The sequence below is a fragment of the Bidens hawaiensis genome, unplaced genomic scaffold (assembly GCF_021521415.1).
Source record: "Bidens hawaiensis isolate Kalapana, Puna unplaced genomic scaffold, B.hawaiensis_p1.1 tig00419510_1, whole genome shotgun sequence".
NCBI classification, from domain to species: Eukaryota; Viridiplantae; Streptophyta; class Magnoliopsida; order Asterales; family Asteraceae; genus Bidens; species Bidens hawaiensis.
Window position 1 is genome coordinate 54,057 of NW_027504885.1, and position 19,235 is coordinate 73,291.

At 36.5% G+C, this 19,235-nt stretch overlaps 1 long non-coding RNA gene across 1 annotated transcript; it reads left to right on the plus strand.

Annotated features, from left to right (window-relative positions):
- The first annotated feature begins 4,746 nt into the window (after positions 1-4,746).
- LOC143609207 (uncharacterized) lies at positions 4,747-7,116 on the plus strand. Its single transcript, XR_013149382.1, has 3 exons — positions 4,747-5,030; positions 6,107-6,162; positions 6,326-7,116. It is a non-coding gene; the product is annotated as an uncharacterized LOC143609207 (long non-coding RNA).
- Positions 7,117-19,235: the final 12,119 nt, after the last annotated feature.

The window sequence follows — 19,235 nt, forward strand, 5'->3', positions numbered from 1 at the left end:
CTATTTTTCTTTCTTCTGCCCAATTAAATAATTTTTATTTATACCTTTATCATTACATGATTTCTTATCTCTACTCACAACTTATATCAACAACTATTAAAAAATAATTGGGTCAAACAAGTTTTCCATAAATTTACAAAAAATAATTAACTTTTCTTTCTTTTTCACTCACAAACACTCAAAACATATCCTATCATTTATAAAAACCTTTTACATCACCTCCTCTAACCACACCATGACTAGCACATGTTTTCAAAACAATATTATAAAATAAATTTATGAAAAAATATAGTTACAAACTTTCTATGTATGCTAACTTCGGTGAGACGATTATTATTATTGATTATTTTCGTGAATTTTATTTATATTATAGATTTTTATTATTGTTTTGAAGCGGGTGGTACCAGAGGAGATGCGGTTGCTAATGGTGTAGCCGCCGCCACTGAGGGGGATATTGTCCTTGGTGAGTAACTTGAAATATTCAAACCTTAAGTTTTGTTTTCTTTTAAAATGGTACACAGGTTATCTAATGAGGTCTCTTTATAATAAAAGTTTTTTTTATATTTAAAAATCATTTAAACCTTCATAGTATAAATAATACATGTCAAATAAAAGTTTATTTTTTCTCGACATTTACCTAAAGGCACGCTCATTTAATAAACGAGCACGTGTTTTGCTTATCAAGCTCGAGTCGGTTATCGAGCATGTCATTTATAATAATAATAATAATAATATTAAAGTTACTAACCATGGACACTACCACCAGCAACCACAACACCGCCAGCTTCAGTGTCTTTGGTCGGCAGCGATAGCCGTAGCGGTACCAGTTGCGGAAAAGCCGCTCCATACAAGGCGTAGGCGACCAAGAGCCCCAATGCACCGCTCAAAGATAAAATAAAGTTCTTGAAAGAACTTTTTATCAGATAAAGGAAGTAGCTTTCCGGTATCTTCCCAAACTTCTGAAGAACCTTATTGAGATCTTCATCAGTAGCATCGGTAATCGCAAATGTTTTACCTGTCGTTGACTTGATGTCACGAGTCATTCCTTCGGAAATCTTGCTTTTCAAGTGGTTTGGAAACAGGTTGTACGGAATGTTGTGAACCTTGAACTCCACTTCATTCCGATAAAACGTTATAGTTCTTTTTGGAGCTTCCGCCACCGGAGAAGCATCGACTATAGGGTTAGGGTTTTCAGGAGCGGGAGATGATGAAGTTACAAGGTGATGCTTTCTGATTACGGCTTGTAGTGCCGTCACCGGAGATCGTAGACGACGAAGTATACTGGCCATATTAGATGAGTGTGCGTGTGCGTGTGTGTGAATGTAGCGTGTGTGTGTCTGAAGTGATTTGGTGAGAGTGAAACAATGAGAGAAGATGTACGGAAGGCTGGGGAAGGAGAATGTTTTACCTTTTGTATTTCAATAAAACATTTGTTTTGTTCTTCCTTTTTTGGTTTTTAAATGTTTGTTAGTAATGAAATTAACAATTTAACCGTCACTTATCATGTTCTATATAATCGCATGTGTCATTCCATAAATAGACATTAGTTATTAGTTTTGTGTAGTTAGTATTATTATTCTTATTGTTGTACATCATATTCCATAAATACACATACGTTTTGTGTAGTTAATATTATTATTCTTATTATTATGTATTCATCATCATCATCATCATCGTACTCAGTATATCCCACCAATAGCAAAGCTATAGTAGGGTCTGAGGAGGGTAAGATGTAGACAGCCTTACCTCTTTTCATACCTCTTATTATTATGTATTCTATATAATAATTATTATGTATTCTATATAATAATACCTCTTTTCATTTCTTTATTTACACGATCAGTTACAAACATATAAAATATTTATATTTCCTTTTAGGTGACATGATACCATGCAATGTCCGATCCCGATTTCTGCAAGTCACGAATCTATTAAACATAGACTATGCGTAATCATAAATTTATATCCTTCGAGGCATAAACCAAAAGTATCATACTACGCTACCTCTCATACCAGTTGGTCTCTGCCACCACATGTCGTCTATTCTGAACTTTGACGCTGACTGTGAGTTTCAGTTTATTTTAGCCAGTATGCAGTGTTTGAAAAACAAACAACTTTCTTATTGAATATTGCAGACTTTTTGTGCATCTCTTATTACACAGAGGTTTAAATATGTGATCCGCCAACCGTAGGCAATTTAACTCTTTAAAAGCAAACTAAACATAAACATGTCCAAAGCCAAGTCACATTAAAAAGCCGTCATTACTCAATGTTGTCGAATAAATACTTAAGGCGGTGGCTACCAATCCTAGACATATTTCATCTTTCACTGTTTTTTCACTCTCCATTCTTCACGTCAATGCCTAATCATTATATCTCTAAACTATCAACATAATCCATCTTTCAGCTGTTGCAACCATTTTAATTCATCTTTTTTTTTTTCATTTAATGAAACTAATAAATATATTTTCAAATTTAAAAGATAGATTTAGAATATCATCAATTTAAATAAAGTATCTCACTTCTTATATATATCTACTTTAACTTAATGTTTATTTTTTTTAACGATCAATAAACATTGAATGCCTAGGTACTTTGTACAGGGTGACCAAATGGTTAAATGTCACCGTCAGCTAGCTTAACTCAGCCGTGCAGAGCCCTTAAACGACTCAATACATATAGTTATTTTTATTAATTATTAAAGTATTTACATTTTCCAGACATGCATTTTACATTATTTCAACTAAGGCTAAGGGTAATGGGGCTTGGTTGAGCCCCTGGTGAGCCAAGCAAAACCCGACACGTAGGCGATGACATGGCACTGGATCAAGCCCCGAAAGATGTAGTGTTCAGGTGATCCGGGGCTTGATCCAGTTATTTATTTATTTTAAATATTAATTTTAATATAAATATTAATATTCTTCTTCACCTTCACCACATGGCTTCTTCACCTTCACCTATCATCGGACCACCACCACCACCACCACCACGATCCGGGGCTTCTTCCTCGGATCGTTCACACCACCACATGGCTTCTTCACCTTCACCGATCACCGGACCACCACCACCACCACAGATCACACCACCGGACCACCGAACCTACTCTCTCTCTCAAAAACCTAACATACACACACTCCTCTCTCTCCCTCTTTTACGCGCCGCGACCACAGCCACGCCGCCCAACCGCGCCCCGGCTCACCTGAGCGGTGTAGCGGTGTTCGCGAGCCACATCACCGGCCACCTGGACCGCGCCCCGTCCTTCGCGAGCCACTACCCACAGTCTAAGCTATATACCACTTAGGTAGCGTTTGTTATGCAATAATGACAGGCGGAATGGAATGATTCATTACGTGGGAATGAAATAAGAGGTGTTTGGTTGCACAATGGAATGGAATCATCCATTACACATGGAATCCCATTCCATCAAAACCATTCCTTCCGACCCCCCTTCTTTTTTTCCATTCCATTCTTCCTTCAACCTACTTTCTCAACAACACCATCATCTAACAACCACCAACACCACCACCAACACCACCACCACCGCCACCACCGTTTCCGCCACCACCACCTGACCGCCACCGTCGCCATCACCACCACCACCTTACCACACAAGCTACCACCGCCACCATCGTCGTCATAACCACGACAACCATTGTCACCGTCGCCACCTGACCATAACCGCCACCACCACTATCATTGTCTGGTCACCATCACTGTCATCACCACCCTACCACCGCCATCACTACTAATGCTACCATCGCTTGACCACCACCACCACAACCACCACCCCCGTGGCCTGACCGCCACCACCACCGTCGCCACCGCCGCCACCACCACTGTCGCCACCGCCACCACCATTTTCTTCTCCAGAGCTACCACCACCGTCACCATTTCAGTTTTTTTTCTGTAAAAATATATATATATATTGGTATAGGAATATTTTTATTATTACTATTTCATTCCTAAAAAAAATCTTCGGATACCAAACAACATAAATTAATTATTAATTTCATTCCCGTATGTTAACCAAACAAGACAAAGGCATTGTAATGGTCCATTTCATTCATTTGTCCATTCCATTCCTCCTTCATTTCATTCATTTCAACCAAATATACCCTTAATGTCTAACATATACTATATTTAATTAGAAACCTAAAGCTACATTAGTAACAAGGATAATTTTGTATATTTAGTTGAAAGAAAAGTAACCAACATCGATTATTACAATTTCTTTGATTTGCATTTTAACCCTCAGAGTTTTAATGCTTTTAATTTATTACAATAAAGAAGAACCCAACTTTAGATTAATCTTTTTATCTACTTTGATGTGATTTGATTTTAGCATATGTCAGTAAATTTACAAAACTTTTTAAAGAAAAAGTAATCAATATCACTTTATGAAATTCTGAATTTTTTTTTAAACTAGTGTTGATGAAAAAATTATTTACTATTTTAGTGTTATAAAACCTATTTACCAAACTAGTGTTTTTATTTATTTTGAATTCAACTTTTTTTTTTAACTCAACATATTAAAGTCATTTTTTTTCCTATTTAGTTATCTATTACCTACTTTTGAATATTTTTTTATATTTATTTTTAATCAACATTCTACATTTAGAATTGAGCAATCCACGTGTTATAATTTTAGCCTCCCACGTACCGTTTTCAAAAGGAAAATAATTACACGTACGTTCAGTGATTAGCTTCCTCCAACCGTTACGGTGACGGTTACGATGCCAATTTCCGTCACGACGGTTCGAAACGACGGCAAGGTTTGTTTGTGTTGATTTGAAGGGGTTTTTGATACCTTATAAATACACAACCCCTAAAGTCATCCAATTTGAATATTCACTGATCTATTTCCCTTCCATTTGTTAATCAACTATACAATCATCTTCAGGCTTCAACCATCTCCGTCTTTAGGATTGTCGGAATATAATCGACCGGAACAGAAGTAACCGGTGGTGGTTAAAGGCAATCACCGACGATTTTGTGTGGCGAATGATGATTATTGTTGTCGGCAACATGTGGTAGGCCATACTTCCTTTTCCGAATAATCAATTAGTATTTAGTTTTGTAAATACACATGAATTTATACATTAATATTGCCTTTTAATTACTTTGGTTTTACGAATGGTTGAAAAAATTTGGGATATTTAAGATTAATACCATTGGAGAATATGGAAAGTTATTTTGGTAAGTTATATTAAATGCTTATTTGGATCATCATGTTTTTCTGGACTGAAAATTGTATAGTTATTTAGTTGGGGTGTTCATAGTTCGGTTCGAAACCATAATACCGTCCAAACCAGTTATCAGTTTGGTTTTGCGGCCGGTTTTTTTTATTAAATTTTAGTCGGTTGGTTTGAAGTTTTTCAACCCGTTGTGAACAGTTTGGTTTACACTTTATAAATAAACTGGCCGTATAAAACCCGACCGGACCGTGATATCAAAAACTATATTTTAATGTTTCAAATATTTTATATTACATATATTTAAATATTTGCAGTCTCCAGTTTATAGTAATTACTTAAGAAGGGCTTTGATAGTTAAATGAAAATACAGCAACTGTCCGAGCCTCTCCGTATCACACTTTAATTTAGACATTAGTTTACCTGTATTATTTGTGGGCTTTTCTTCTTTGTTAGTTAGATCTGTATATGTACTTAAGCCAACTAAGATGTTTGGAATCATAAGAAAAGACATGTTAAAAGGCTTTATAATCTTTATTTTTGGACATCTTTTTTATTTTTAATTTGTGCATTTTATATAAAGACCAAGTAAAACCCAAACCGTGTTAACGGTGCAGTTTGGTTCGCTTATAATTTCAACGGTTTGGTTTCGGTTTTCGATTATTAGAAAATCGTTACTAACGGATTGGGTTACGGTTTGATCTAAAACTGTCAAAACCGGCCTGTGAACACCCCTATAGTATTTATCACCCTTTTTTGCATCTGTGATTTTTTTCTTTATTGTTAGTTTAATTATTTTTTGGATAACCCTGTTTTGGACTGAAGATTGTTTTTCTATTACCCTTTTTCCATTTGCATTACGTTGTTTCTCCATTAGTGTAAGTTATTTTAATGTTTTTAATTATTGTCTACAGATCACCTAAATCTTCGGATTGGAATTTGCTACTGAATAGTTTTCTTTCTTTCTGTTGTAAGTCTCCACTCTGACTTTTTTATCCGTGACAAAAATAACGAGTTAGTTAAGCTCTTCCGTACTGTTCAAGATCTTTGTCTTTCTACAAATGTTCCTGATTATGCCATCAATCTACATAGTTCTTTTTGTGAAAAAATAATAATATTCTTGCATTAGGCAGCATTGATGCTACTGTCTTCAAGGATCAGCCAAATTCTACTAAATTTGACATAATCATGCATATGCAAGGTGGCATACGTAAACGTATCAGTAAACTGCTTCCATCCTGTATGGAATTACAATATCCATTATTGTTTGTCTACGGGGAGCAACGCTGGCATCCTAATGATGGTACCCGTTGTCAACAACTTACCATGAACATGTTTTACAACTATCAATTGCACGATCGATTCATTTCTTACAAGCTTTTACTAATCGGTGGTTGTTTATTTCAACAATACTTGGTTGATGTTTACCTATGTATTGAACAAAACAGACTATATTATATATTGACACATCAAAATGACTTCAGAAGTGAATACTAGCAAGGTATTCATGATGCTTTGCTACGTGGTGGTACTACGGGTCACGATATTGGTAAACGACCCATATTACCATCTTCGTTCAATGGTGGCCCTCAGTACATGTATAAGCATTACCAAAATGCTTTAGCAAAAGGTAAATAACCATATTTTTTTTCTTTTAAATAATCTCTCTTTACTATGTGCTCCTTAATGCAACTTTACATATGCAAGGTGACTGCAATGTCAAACAAAAGAAGCAGAAATCCATCATCCAATGAAGGGCGACACGACTATGAAGGGCAGCACAACTATTTACTATGTAACCAACAAACAACTTTTAGAATGATATGAATTACAAATAATAGCACAAACTATTGTACAAATTTACCCTTTTTTTTTGTATACACACAAATATTATTGTCGACTATTGTAATATATATTTGAATTTGTTGGCAAATATAACCACGTATACATATATGACATTTCTAATGAGAAAATAATGCACCGCCGTAACGCGCGGGTAACATTACTAGTATATTATATTTTATATTTTGACTAACTTGATACAAACCACTTCTTTTTAGTTTGATATTTTTTTGTTTTCAAACGTATTTTTTTGTTAAATATATTTATTCTACGAACTTGTTTTTTGTGTTTAGTTTTTTATATTTATTTTTAATCAACATATATTATATTTTATATTTTTGACTAACTCGATACAAGCCAATTCTTTTTTATTTGATATTTTTTTTGTTTTCAAACTTAATTTTTTGTTAAATATATTTATTTTACGAACTTGTTTTTTGTGTTTAGTTTTTTTATATTTATTTTAAATCGACATATATTATCTTTTATATTTTTGACTAACTCGATACAAACCACTTCTTTTTTATTTGATATTTTTTTGTTTTTAAACGTATTTTTTTGTTGAATATATTTATTTTACGAACTTGTTTTTTGTGTTTAGTTTCAATACCGTACTGAGCTTAGCTAATACCGACCGAATTCACGTCAAATATTCGTTGTTACGCACGGGTTTTACCAATGACCGGGTTTACCGATTTTTGTTATTTTCTGTAAAAAGTTTCATTTTATGAATTTATATTTAAATTTAGTTCAAGCAGCTTAACCAGCCTAACCGAACTTGTACGAATTGGCAAAAAAGTATTTAAACAAATTTGATGCAAATTATTTGATGCGTATGAAAAGGTAAAAGTATTTTCCTCCATATAAATATCAACAACGAAATTAATTAGGCAATCAAAATTTTTGCAAACTTCATGTTATTTGTTTAATCATTTTTTTTGTTAAAAACGAGTGAACGCTTTCAAAAAAAAGAGAGAGAGAGAGAGAGAGAGAGAAAAAAGAAAAAAGAAAAAACTTTTATTTTTTTTCATATTTGTCTATGAATTCTACTGTGTTCAAGAGTGAAGTTTTTGCCTTTCCAGATGCACCGATATTATTTTCAGTATTTTTTGATCGGCCATATTATAAGTTTTATTGTCAATGAAAATATCACATTTAATTGACCAATTTAAATAATTAGGTTTAATATTATTAAAATATAAAGTTATCCAATAATATTAGGAGTGAGAAATACATTTTTTTCTATAAATACTCTTTTGATAATAGTTTTAAATCAACACTAAGTTGATAAATAATTTTTCCACCAACACTCTTTTAAGAAAAAACTCATGAAATTCTTTCACATCCTAAGTAGTCAACTACTCCACCTTTTACATGCAATTAAACTAATATTTAAGTATATAAAATAGTAATATAGAAAGTAAACAAGGTGGAAAAGGTACACGAACAAAATACATGGATTTACAAACATATAAATTTACGTATGCAACATGAGATCGATTCAAGGTCGGCTCAACGTGTTCAGAGATTCAAAACTAATTAAATGTTGAGGCCTCTCTCTCGCTTTCTTGTTTGTCTGCCACTTTATTGTAATCGCTTTGTAGTAGCTAAATCAATGAAATGCAATTAGGCCTTATTTCACTTAAAAAAAATCAATTCATTTATTTGATTGTTTTTTTATGCATATAGGACTACAGAGGGTAACCAATACTTATGGACTATCGATGATATGCAATGATAATTGTTATTAATTGATATGTGTAAATCTACTTTTCAAAGTTACTAATTCTAAAAAAAATCTAATTTCAAAAACCCAAAATACAGTACTTTATTTGTAGACGGAGGCCCTATAAAACTGGATGGCTAAAGTCGTGGCCTTATTTAACTTACTCATGAGACGGCGTTGATGAGATCTAAAACATAAAGACAAACCAACTTTTAGACCAACCCCATCAAACGTTTTTTGAAATCCAAACCATTCATCCATGTCGGGCGTTTCCCGTTGCTAGGCATAACTTCGACCATCAAGGCCGTCAGGGCTAAAAGTTTACATCTATGCCGTGGACGTGCTATCTTTCTATGGTGGTGGTGGTGCCTTACTAATTGACAAAGAAGATTTAACCACAAAGGCAAATGGGCGGGCTGGGCTTGGGAGGGTTCGTGCTGGACTTTTTTTTTCCCGTATCGAAACGAGTTTGGTTTAGTTTACCCGAAATACATTGTGTCGATACTCTTTACTTTCTTATTGATAGAAATGAGTTGAAACAGGTAAAAACTATATCACGTTAAATCGATAATAACGATTCGACTAATTCCATATAGCAATACGAAGTAATAAACAAACGAGAGGGTGGATTTCCATAGGACACTCCTAATTTATTGGTTGTTTGTAAAATATGAAACCAAGTAGCGTACCAATATTCTTGATAAAGGATTTCAAATCATAATTAGCAAAATCAGATATACTTCATGAATCTTAAAAATGGCATTGTAAACCAAACATAGAAAGAACAATTATTGAATCCAAAACATCATTAAATAACCCATAGCTTGGTTCATCAAACTTGTGAGTGCCTAAATTGGACAAAGAATGCATATTGTATACAAATCAACATGCAAACACAAAGTGACAGAATTTGGAGTGCCTAAATTTGAGGAAATTAAGAACTTTAGCAGCTCGACTTCTTTTAGTGCATGTAGCATTTTTGAACCTTGTACATGATCATCCTAACCAGAAAAAAACTAACTAGTAACTACAGTTGGCCAATGAAATAGCACCAAAAGATGACTAATTTGACTAATTTGGCACATAAGACAAATTTGGAGATCTATCTACACATCCATATATCCAAATGAAATCATCGTTGTTGTTGTACAAGTGTTGAAAAATGTACGCTGATAATTTATTTAAACGATTATTTAGACAAACTATATTATTATTGTATACCATTAAAACATAGGTTTATTTAGACGATGAGGACTAAAAGCTGTAATTATTAGTTATTTCATGTTCTTTAGGCCAACGTACTCGGCGAATAAATGGGGCGAGTTGGGGCGATTGGTGGGTGGGTGGGTTGGGGGGGGGGGGGTATTTCTCGCTTGATTGTGTCTGTGATACATTATTATTATTATTATAATACGATGTGTGTGTGATATATATGGGGCTACAACACAATTACATAAAAAAACATATCATTTGTTAACTGACCGCTACATGACGTAAGTCGCCTCATTTTATAGCCTTACATACGTAGCCTTACAGAAATGGATAATTAGGACTTGGACTTGGAGAACGAACATGCCCATGTGACGTGTAAAGTGGAAGTAATACGAAACACATGCAATTTATTTTTATTATAAAAGTGAGATCTCATATTATTCATTATTATATATATGGGGTGCAGTTACTGTACGCTAATGCTTAACGTACGGTATGTACGTGAGACGCTCAAAGGTAAAAAACAAAGGCAAAAATCTAAAGCGCTCAGAAAATGCTCACAAAACCTTAAACGCTCAAAAATCGTCTTTGTGAAAAAAAGTGAAAAATTGATCGATTAACCATCCAAAACTATTTTTTTCGGTGAAGCAATGACTGATTGGATATGTATTGACATACGATTCCGAGATTTGGATGTGATTTTATGGATCGATTCGTTAAAAACGGAATTCGCGTACGTATTTGTACGATAAGCATTAATGTATTAGATCTTTTCAATATATATATGTAAGCCCATTTATTTATAACAAAAGTTTTGATATGAAACGCGGCCCAATTATGTTTTATTTAGTTAATGTATTTATTATTTATTATATACATATACATATATTTAATTTAGTCCGTCCTCCGTTTGCTTGTTAGGGTTTCATTCCAGACAGAGAGAGATGAGGGCACCAGCAGTGTTTCTCCGTTCGATTGCTCAGCGGATGAGGATGATGATCTGTCGTCCGTCTGCTACCACTACTATGAAACCAGAAGTCAGTGTTGTGGTGGATCAACATGACAGTGATAAAAAAAGACTGAGATTGTGACAACTGTTGTTTTGAAAGGTTACGAAGCTTCTGACATCCAAACTCTACTTCCTTTATTGCGCCAAGAGCTTAGTGCTTCCGTCGCAATGAAAACCGTCCTTCAAAATCTTCCCCCGGCCTTGAAAACTCCCGACAAAAAAATCGGTGTTGCCTCCTACTCTCAGGTTGTAGTTTCTACCATAACAATTTTATTATTATTATTATTAGCACGTTTCATAATCTGTTTTTGTTGTTTATTAGGTTCATCTGCGTGGTTTTCTAGCTTCTGAAGTTGAAGTGCAAAATCTTCCCAAGACTCTACAGCAGTATACTAATCATAATCACGATGATGATGATGATGATGTTGATCATGTGCCAAAGGGCTTGATTTAGAACTCTTCTACCACCTCCAGCTTTAAGTGCACAATCTGAATGCTCTTTAGTTTAGTGCTTTTGTTTTGGCCGAACCAGGTCTTTTTTCAGTTTTATATATAACCTATAGTATCTGACCAACGAGTGAACCCGGTGTTATTTTAGAAAAAAATATTCGAACCCATTAGTTATGAAAATTTTAGTTAATGAATGTTTTTCGTATTAAATTTAAAAAGACCTTTTGCTAGCAAACATTATAAATGGGTGAATAGTAACCCATATATTGATTATAAAAAAATGTCCAAATTATTCGTTGAATTGCCAAGTGAACCCAACCCGATTAAGTTAAACATATATAGTATTTAAATGAAAATTAAATAAAAGAACAAAAACAACATTTATCGCCTCAACGGCTGTTAAATTATGTTTATATCGACCAAACAACAATAGCCTTATCGCCTTCGCTAGTACGCTTCAAGGCTTCAACCATCGCCTTACCCGGACTTCAACTAGACGGCAACAACAATGGCCGGTCGACCGACTCTTTCTTTGATTGCTTCAAGGCTTCAGTCGATCTATACCTAGACGTGCACAAATCGGGTATTTTTTAAACCCGGAACCGTGTAGGAACCAGTTCCGGGTGTGGTCAACAAAAGTCAAACCGGGTCCGGGTAGGAACCAGTTCCAGGTATATTCGGGTATTTGACCGGGTTTTGACTCGTTCCTCCGGGTTGTTTTCGGGTTTTGACCGGGTATTTCCGGTTTAGGTTCCACCGGTTCCGGGTACGACTCCGGGGAGAAATCTTATATGTGGTCCTACCCGCGGGCCGGGTACGTGTAAGAACCGGTTCCGGGTCGGGTTCAGACCCGACCTTTTTGTGCACCTCTATCCATACCTCACAACAAATCTTTCTTTGATTTTGAGTAATCAAATGGTGATGATTATATATGATACTTGCATTTGTTATATTGAAAATGAGTTCTTTTTTAGAGTCGCGATTGAAGATATTATGAATCGTTTTCAAAACATGAAAATGCGTAAGAAATAATTATAATATGCATGTACATTTGTTATTATAGTGAGATTGCAGTTTATTTATCTCACCAAATAACCGACTCAACCCGACTCATTTGGCCAGAAAAATCCGAACCCATAGAAAAAATTTCCTAACTCCGCCAATGTATAAAAGTATTCGTAGTCAGATGTATTGAAGTCATTCACCCAACTTGTTTTCGTGTTGTGGGTTACGGGAAAAAAACTCAAAAAACAAGCAGTTGAATTAATCAAGGAGAGCTTTGAATTTGAATTAGTATTAGTCAATATATTGTTGTAGAAGATCCTAGTGAAGAAACATGAAATGGATCCGGGTCGGATCCATGTTCAAGTTCTCCGGTCTTCAATATGAACGAACCACCGCCTTGATCTTCTTCTCCGGTTGCTCAGATCTGTCATAGAAAAGTGGGGGAGTGGAGGTGACTACTAAAAGAATGAACTCTTGTTTACAGACACAAAAATATGTGGGAGCCAAGGGTCCAAGAGAAGGTCCTTTCAATGAATGATAAAGGCTCCTTATATAGGGACTCCATGGCTACCATCATGAACCCTAACCTTTATTGGGCCAGGCCCGATTAGGGGTTACCTCCACAAACCCTCAGCCCAATGGGCCTAATTAGTAGACAATAATAATAATGTAATAAACATAATATATTATGTAATAAATGAAAGGTCGTATCGGGTTTGACGTACCCTACACCTACAAGTCCCCCAGTCCAGTGCTTCTCCCGGGCGTGCAAGCGGTTTGGTGAAGTGCTGGACTTATGAGGAATGTTCAAGAGTGAGGAGTAGTGTTTTTTTGACCCAATGCTTTCTTTATAGACCTTTTTGCATGTACGTCTACTTTGTTTCGGGTTGTAAGAGGTTTTTAATCATGATGTCGATTTTGGCACGTGGGCCTTTTTATCATAAGATGACCCGCAGGTCATTAATTTGGTGCGTGGCCATATGGGTTTATAAGGATTCCCAACCTTTATATTCGGCGAGCGGCCATTGGGTTTTTTTTATAAGGGTCCCCAACCTTTATGCGGGTTTTTATAAGGGTCCCCAACCATTATGCGAGTTTTTTATATAAGGGTCTCCAACCTTTATGTGAGTTTTTTGTATAAGGGTCTCCAACCTTTATGCGAGTTTTTTGTAAGGGTCTCCAAAATTTATTTGGCGTGTAGCCATGTGGGTGTATTATAAGGTTCTCATCCTCGGGCGAATTATAAGGTGTGCCCAACCTAAGTTGGCGCGTGGCCATATGGGTGTATTATAAGGTTCTCATCCTCGGGCGAATTATGAGGTGTGCCCAACCTAAGTTGGCGCGTGGCCATATGGGTTTATAATAAGGTTCTCATCCTCGGACGAATTATGAGGTGTGCCCAACCTAATATTTGGACGTCTTCCATTGCGCTAATGTAGTGGTGATATACCATGATAGTCCCACAGTTCATTGCTGCTGAATAATGTTAGTAGCATTGAACTTGTAATAATAAACTTGTTAATAAAGTTTTAATCACATGCGCAGACAAGTATAATTTTTTTTTTATCATTTACAAAAATGATATTTGTTGTTTAAGAGATGTCGCATGAGATTAAATAATTTCTCATAGTCATTTTTTACTAATAATCGTTCCAAAGATTTGGTAATACTTACGTTTATTAGTAAAGTCTTGACATCGTCCATTTCATTTCATAAACTAGTATGTCATATTAGTTTATTAATAAAAATGGAAATTTTGTTAAGACATGACTTGAGTATCCGCGCGTTTTGTGCGGTATGTTGTAAAAAATTGTGAAGTAATTCACTTTGATGGGAACTAATTTTTTTATCTTGTTGGAAAACAATTGATTTAAATGAAAATAATCAACACTTTTGGTATATTATTTTGTTTTAAAAATAAATGAAGCCCAAAAGTAGGAGGGGTAATTTTGAAAATTGAAAATTAATTCCTCTCTTTCAAAGATTGTACAATCATCCGCATGACGTACCTTTTACACATCTGCATGTGTATGTATATGTATTTAAAGTTACCTCTTTCAAGCCAAGAAAACACCTCCATTCATCACAGGTAAGGTCCGTCCACCGCTAATGGTGGCGGAGTGCATTTCATCTACACGACTGTGTAACGATTGTCCGCCAGTGGTAACCCACTAAGATTGTTTGCGGATGGAGCGTCACGGAGGTTTTGCTGTCCCTTAATCAACCCTCGGTTAAGTTCTCTTAACCCGCAGTTATCCTTCGGAAGTATATACTCGATCCCAGTACGTAAGAGTGTACTATTGACACGTTTATCCCGTCAAAGCCCGCATGTGGCCGGGCTTGTACCCATCTGAATTATATATGACCCGCGGTTATTAATGTTGGCAAGCGGAGTATGTATTTAACCCATATGTTTGTCCCGTAAGAAATTGCACTTGACCCGCGGTTTATGCCATTGGCGTTTGGTTTTTGGTCCGCCGGCATGAGTGGTCCGCGGTGATCATTGTTGCTTCTTGCGTAAGCAAGTTATTGCGGTTAGAATTGATCCGCAGTGGCGGTCATACGGTCCGCGGAAAACGGAAACATCCTACCGGAGCTTTGCTTTCGACACGCGGAAGTCATATTTGCTCGCGTAAACTATGCTTGTGGCCGCGGAAAACAAAAGTGATCCGCATGAAGCTTGCTCGCGGCCGCGGAAGATGTTAAAAGATTGTACCGGAGGTTTGCTCGTAGTTCACGGAAGTCGAAAATGACCCGCGAAAACAGATACGCTCCATGGTGACTCGTTTGTCCGTCAAAATGTGCATGCGGGAGCAGCATGTCAAACTCCAACTTGTGTTTTGAACCTTTTGAAGTTTACGCTAGACTAATTTTCAAAGGGTGTAACTAATCAGCTCTTGATCGTTTTCAATCATGACGGAACACGTAGTCAATGCCGACCCGCATGTCACCTTGGTGCCTGAAATTGATCCGCCGGTGTCAATGATGATGGCACGCCGAAACACGTAGGTGAACTACTGTGAGCTGCTACATGCGGAGGTCGTAACTGACCCGCCGAAGTTTGCTCGTGGTCTGCGAAAGTCTTAATTCGTATGACCCGCGGTTGCCGGATTTGATCCGCGGCTCCGTCAGTGAATTGCGTTGTATGAGGTTGGTCCCTCTGAGCATGTAAGTGATCCGCGGAAGTTTACATGTGGTCCGCAGTGATTATTTTTGCCACACCATAGCTTATAGTTGATCCGCAAAGAGCAAATGTGTATACGTCAACTTGCACGATCCCTGAGTTAACCTTACTTGGACCCGCATGTGACCTGAGTTGGTCTATGATTGGCATGGAGAAACTTTGATTTGTCCTGACATGATCGTGTACGCGTAACCATGGAAGATTTTTACGTTTGGAGTGTGCATGCGGCCCGCTATGACGTCAATCGCCGGAACGCGCATGCGGTTCGTCACGGATATGCGGGTCATCCTTTACACAGCCACGCGATAACTGACGAGGTTGGGGCGGACGCCATTTATTTTGAAGGTGAGATTCGTTTTTTTCACCTTTTGTTTTCTCACTGTGTACTAATGATTTAGTGCTCTAATCAATGGAAAGCACCTCCTCTCACCATTTCAGATCTTGTCTCCCAAATGGATACAGTGCATAGTTGAGTTGTATCTTATGTTATTCAAGTTGCACCTGTTCCTTTTTATGATATTATTGATTTTTCTAAATCGAACGGTTGGCTTCCAATCAAATGAGTATGACGAAACCCAGATTTGAAACAGATTTCTCTTTTTAACTCGAAAACCAACAGATCTAAAAGTTTTGAATATTCAAATCATGTAAGTTGTTTTGAAAAACCAAAAGATCTAAAAGGATTTTCAGATCTCATCATCATCATCGTACTCAGTATATCCCACCAATAGTAAAGCTATGGTAGGGTCTGAGGAGGGTAAGATGTAGGCAGCCTTACCTCTACCTCATAGGGATAGAGAGGCTGCTTCCGGTGAGACCCCCGGCTCGATAGTAGTTTTGCATCAAGCCTTGGACATAAGGCACATAGCACTCAATCATCGGGACACCGGCTGATCGGTGCATGTACCCTTATCTTTCAGCTATCAACGCCACTACATGATGCCTGATTAACCGTCCGTCACTTTTAACGTTATTTTCACGAGATTAGTAAAATAACGTCAAAATTAGTGCAATTTCACTTTTGCCCACCCGAGGGTTCACACATATATACATCATATGTGCGCACCGCAAGCAGGGCTAAAAGGATTTTCAGATCTATGATTTTCATATCCGGAAGTATGGAATGTGATAATTTCTCAAACGAGCTCGGACTTGAAGAAATCAAAACCAGATCTGGCATATATCACTCGGAAAAACACAGATCTAAGGGTTTTCACCAAAGTTTGGTGTGCATGCGGATCGCAGTTCTGGCTCGCGGGTCGCGTTGCGGACGCCGGAGTGTTGCATGCGGATGGCTTGCGGGTCGCGTTGCGTACGCCTGAGTGCTTATTTGCTACCAATAAATGAAAACTGATAATACATGACCTTCAATCTTCACGTTTTTTTTTGTTTTTGTTTGAGGTGACAGGAAAATGATGGTATATGTTATCCCATCTTCTCAAAAAGTGTGCCTGCTGTACTGTTCATGTTGAAACGAATACACATACACAACTTTAATTATTATTATTTCTTCTAAATCACTGATTGAATTTCCAATCAAGTGAGTTATGACAAAACCCAGATCTGAAGAGAAAAGAGAATGGATCTCCTGTAAAATGAACCGATGACTCCAGATCTGGAACGGCTCCAAACAGATCTGAAGGTAATTTTCAGATCTATGAATTTTCTGGGTTTCAATCAAACAGATCTCAAAATATGTTTAGATCTACAAATTTTTTGGACTCCCATGGAACAGATCTGAAAGAAGAAATCATAGATCTGGAATTTTTGATGAATAGATCTGAGAACCGAGATGAAAAATAAAGAGTAATTCCTTGCTGTTCTAACAAAAACACGGATGACGCCAATGAAGAAACACGGATCCAATCCCCGGGTATGGGTCCTAGATCCAATGAGTCAACAGGATAAGATACGGATAACTGCTGATACGATACGCCTTGATCTTCTTCTCCGGTTGATTAGATCTGCCATAGAAAAGTGGGGGAGTGGAGGTGACTGCTAAGAGAATGAACTCTTGTTTACAGACACAAAAATATGTGGGAGTCAAGGGTCCAAGAGAAGGTCCTTTCAATGAATGATAAAGGTTCCTTATATAGGGACTTCATGGCTACCATCATGAACCCTAACCTTTATTGGGTCAGGCCCGGTTAGGGGTTACCTCCACAAACCCCCAGCCCAATGAGCCTAATTAGTAGACAATAATAATAATGTAATAAACATAATATATTATGTAATAAATGAAAGGTCGTATCGGGTTTGACGTATCTTACACCTACACCTAGCTAGTTTGATCGGTACTCTATGATTTATATTGTTTCACAATGAAGGAGATGGTAGTGATCGTGTATTATATTCATTCTGGCTAATAGGATACGACCGGGTGACTCGTCGACATTAGGTGTGTTATGGCTGATAGGAAGAAGGTTCATGTGCGTTAAAAAAGAATGGAGCTAATCTAAGCAAAACTGGTAATTTATTCTTATAAGTTGTCAAAAGTAATATACCACAACTTATTATTCGAGTTCGTTTACTTGTTTGTTGTGTTCGTGAACGGTTCACGACATCATATTCTTTACCAGACTGTTTTAACTTCAAATTTATTAACACATTTTGAGATTTACTTGGATCGTACTACATTAACACGGTTTATCATTCTTACAATTCCAAATCTCTAGCTTCCGGTTGTGGAGCTTCTTTTATTTCCCTTGTGCCTAAAGTAAAAGATCCTCTCGGTTTTAACACTTCCGCCTGATTAGTTTAATCAGACCCATCAGCAAAGTCATTTCCAAAGTGTTAGCAAGCCGACTAAAAAGGTCATTTGTTCCGTCACCTCAGCGACTCAGTCCGACTTCCTCAAAGATATAAACATTATATATGGCCGGTTAATCATTAACGAGATTATCTCGTGGCTCAGAAAGAAAAAAAACCAAAGGCACTCTTATTCAAGATTGATTTATTTCGAAAAAAGGCTTCGATCACATCAGTTGGAATTTTCTCAATACGATTCAACAACAACAAATGAATTTTCTCGATAATGGCTTCTTGTCTTCTCTAGATTATAGTGGGACGAATGATGTTTGTTTAATCCTAGCTACCTATCATGGGCAATGTTTTTGATGGTTACCATTCTTCTAGTTTCTTGCAACTCATGGATGTTGACGGTCGTGGAGATGGTTTTGGAACCCTATGAATGTAAAACCGAACTTGAAGCGTGTAATTTTTCACTAAAATCTTGATCATGTTAAGAGTAGCGGCCCTGAGAATTCACGTGTCCCGGCCAAGCCAAAAAAAATATGCCCTTAAACGTTAACGAACTAAACTATTTTTTTAAACGACGATTAAAGGTATCACAATAAACATAACAATCGACAAATCAGGGTATTCTAAAAGATTATCTACATATACTAATAAAAGAAAATAATTCTAGACACATGATATTCTGAAGTTAACTATCACTATCAAATTCTCGTCCAAATCATTTCTCTTATACTGATGGAAAAGAAAAATAAAACATCTTGGTTATAAACATAGTATTGATTATTAATTCAACATACAGTATTTTATTGGTCAATCTCAATTGATTAAATTATTAATGTCACGAATTATATTGTAAAC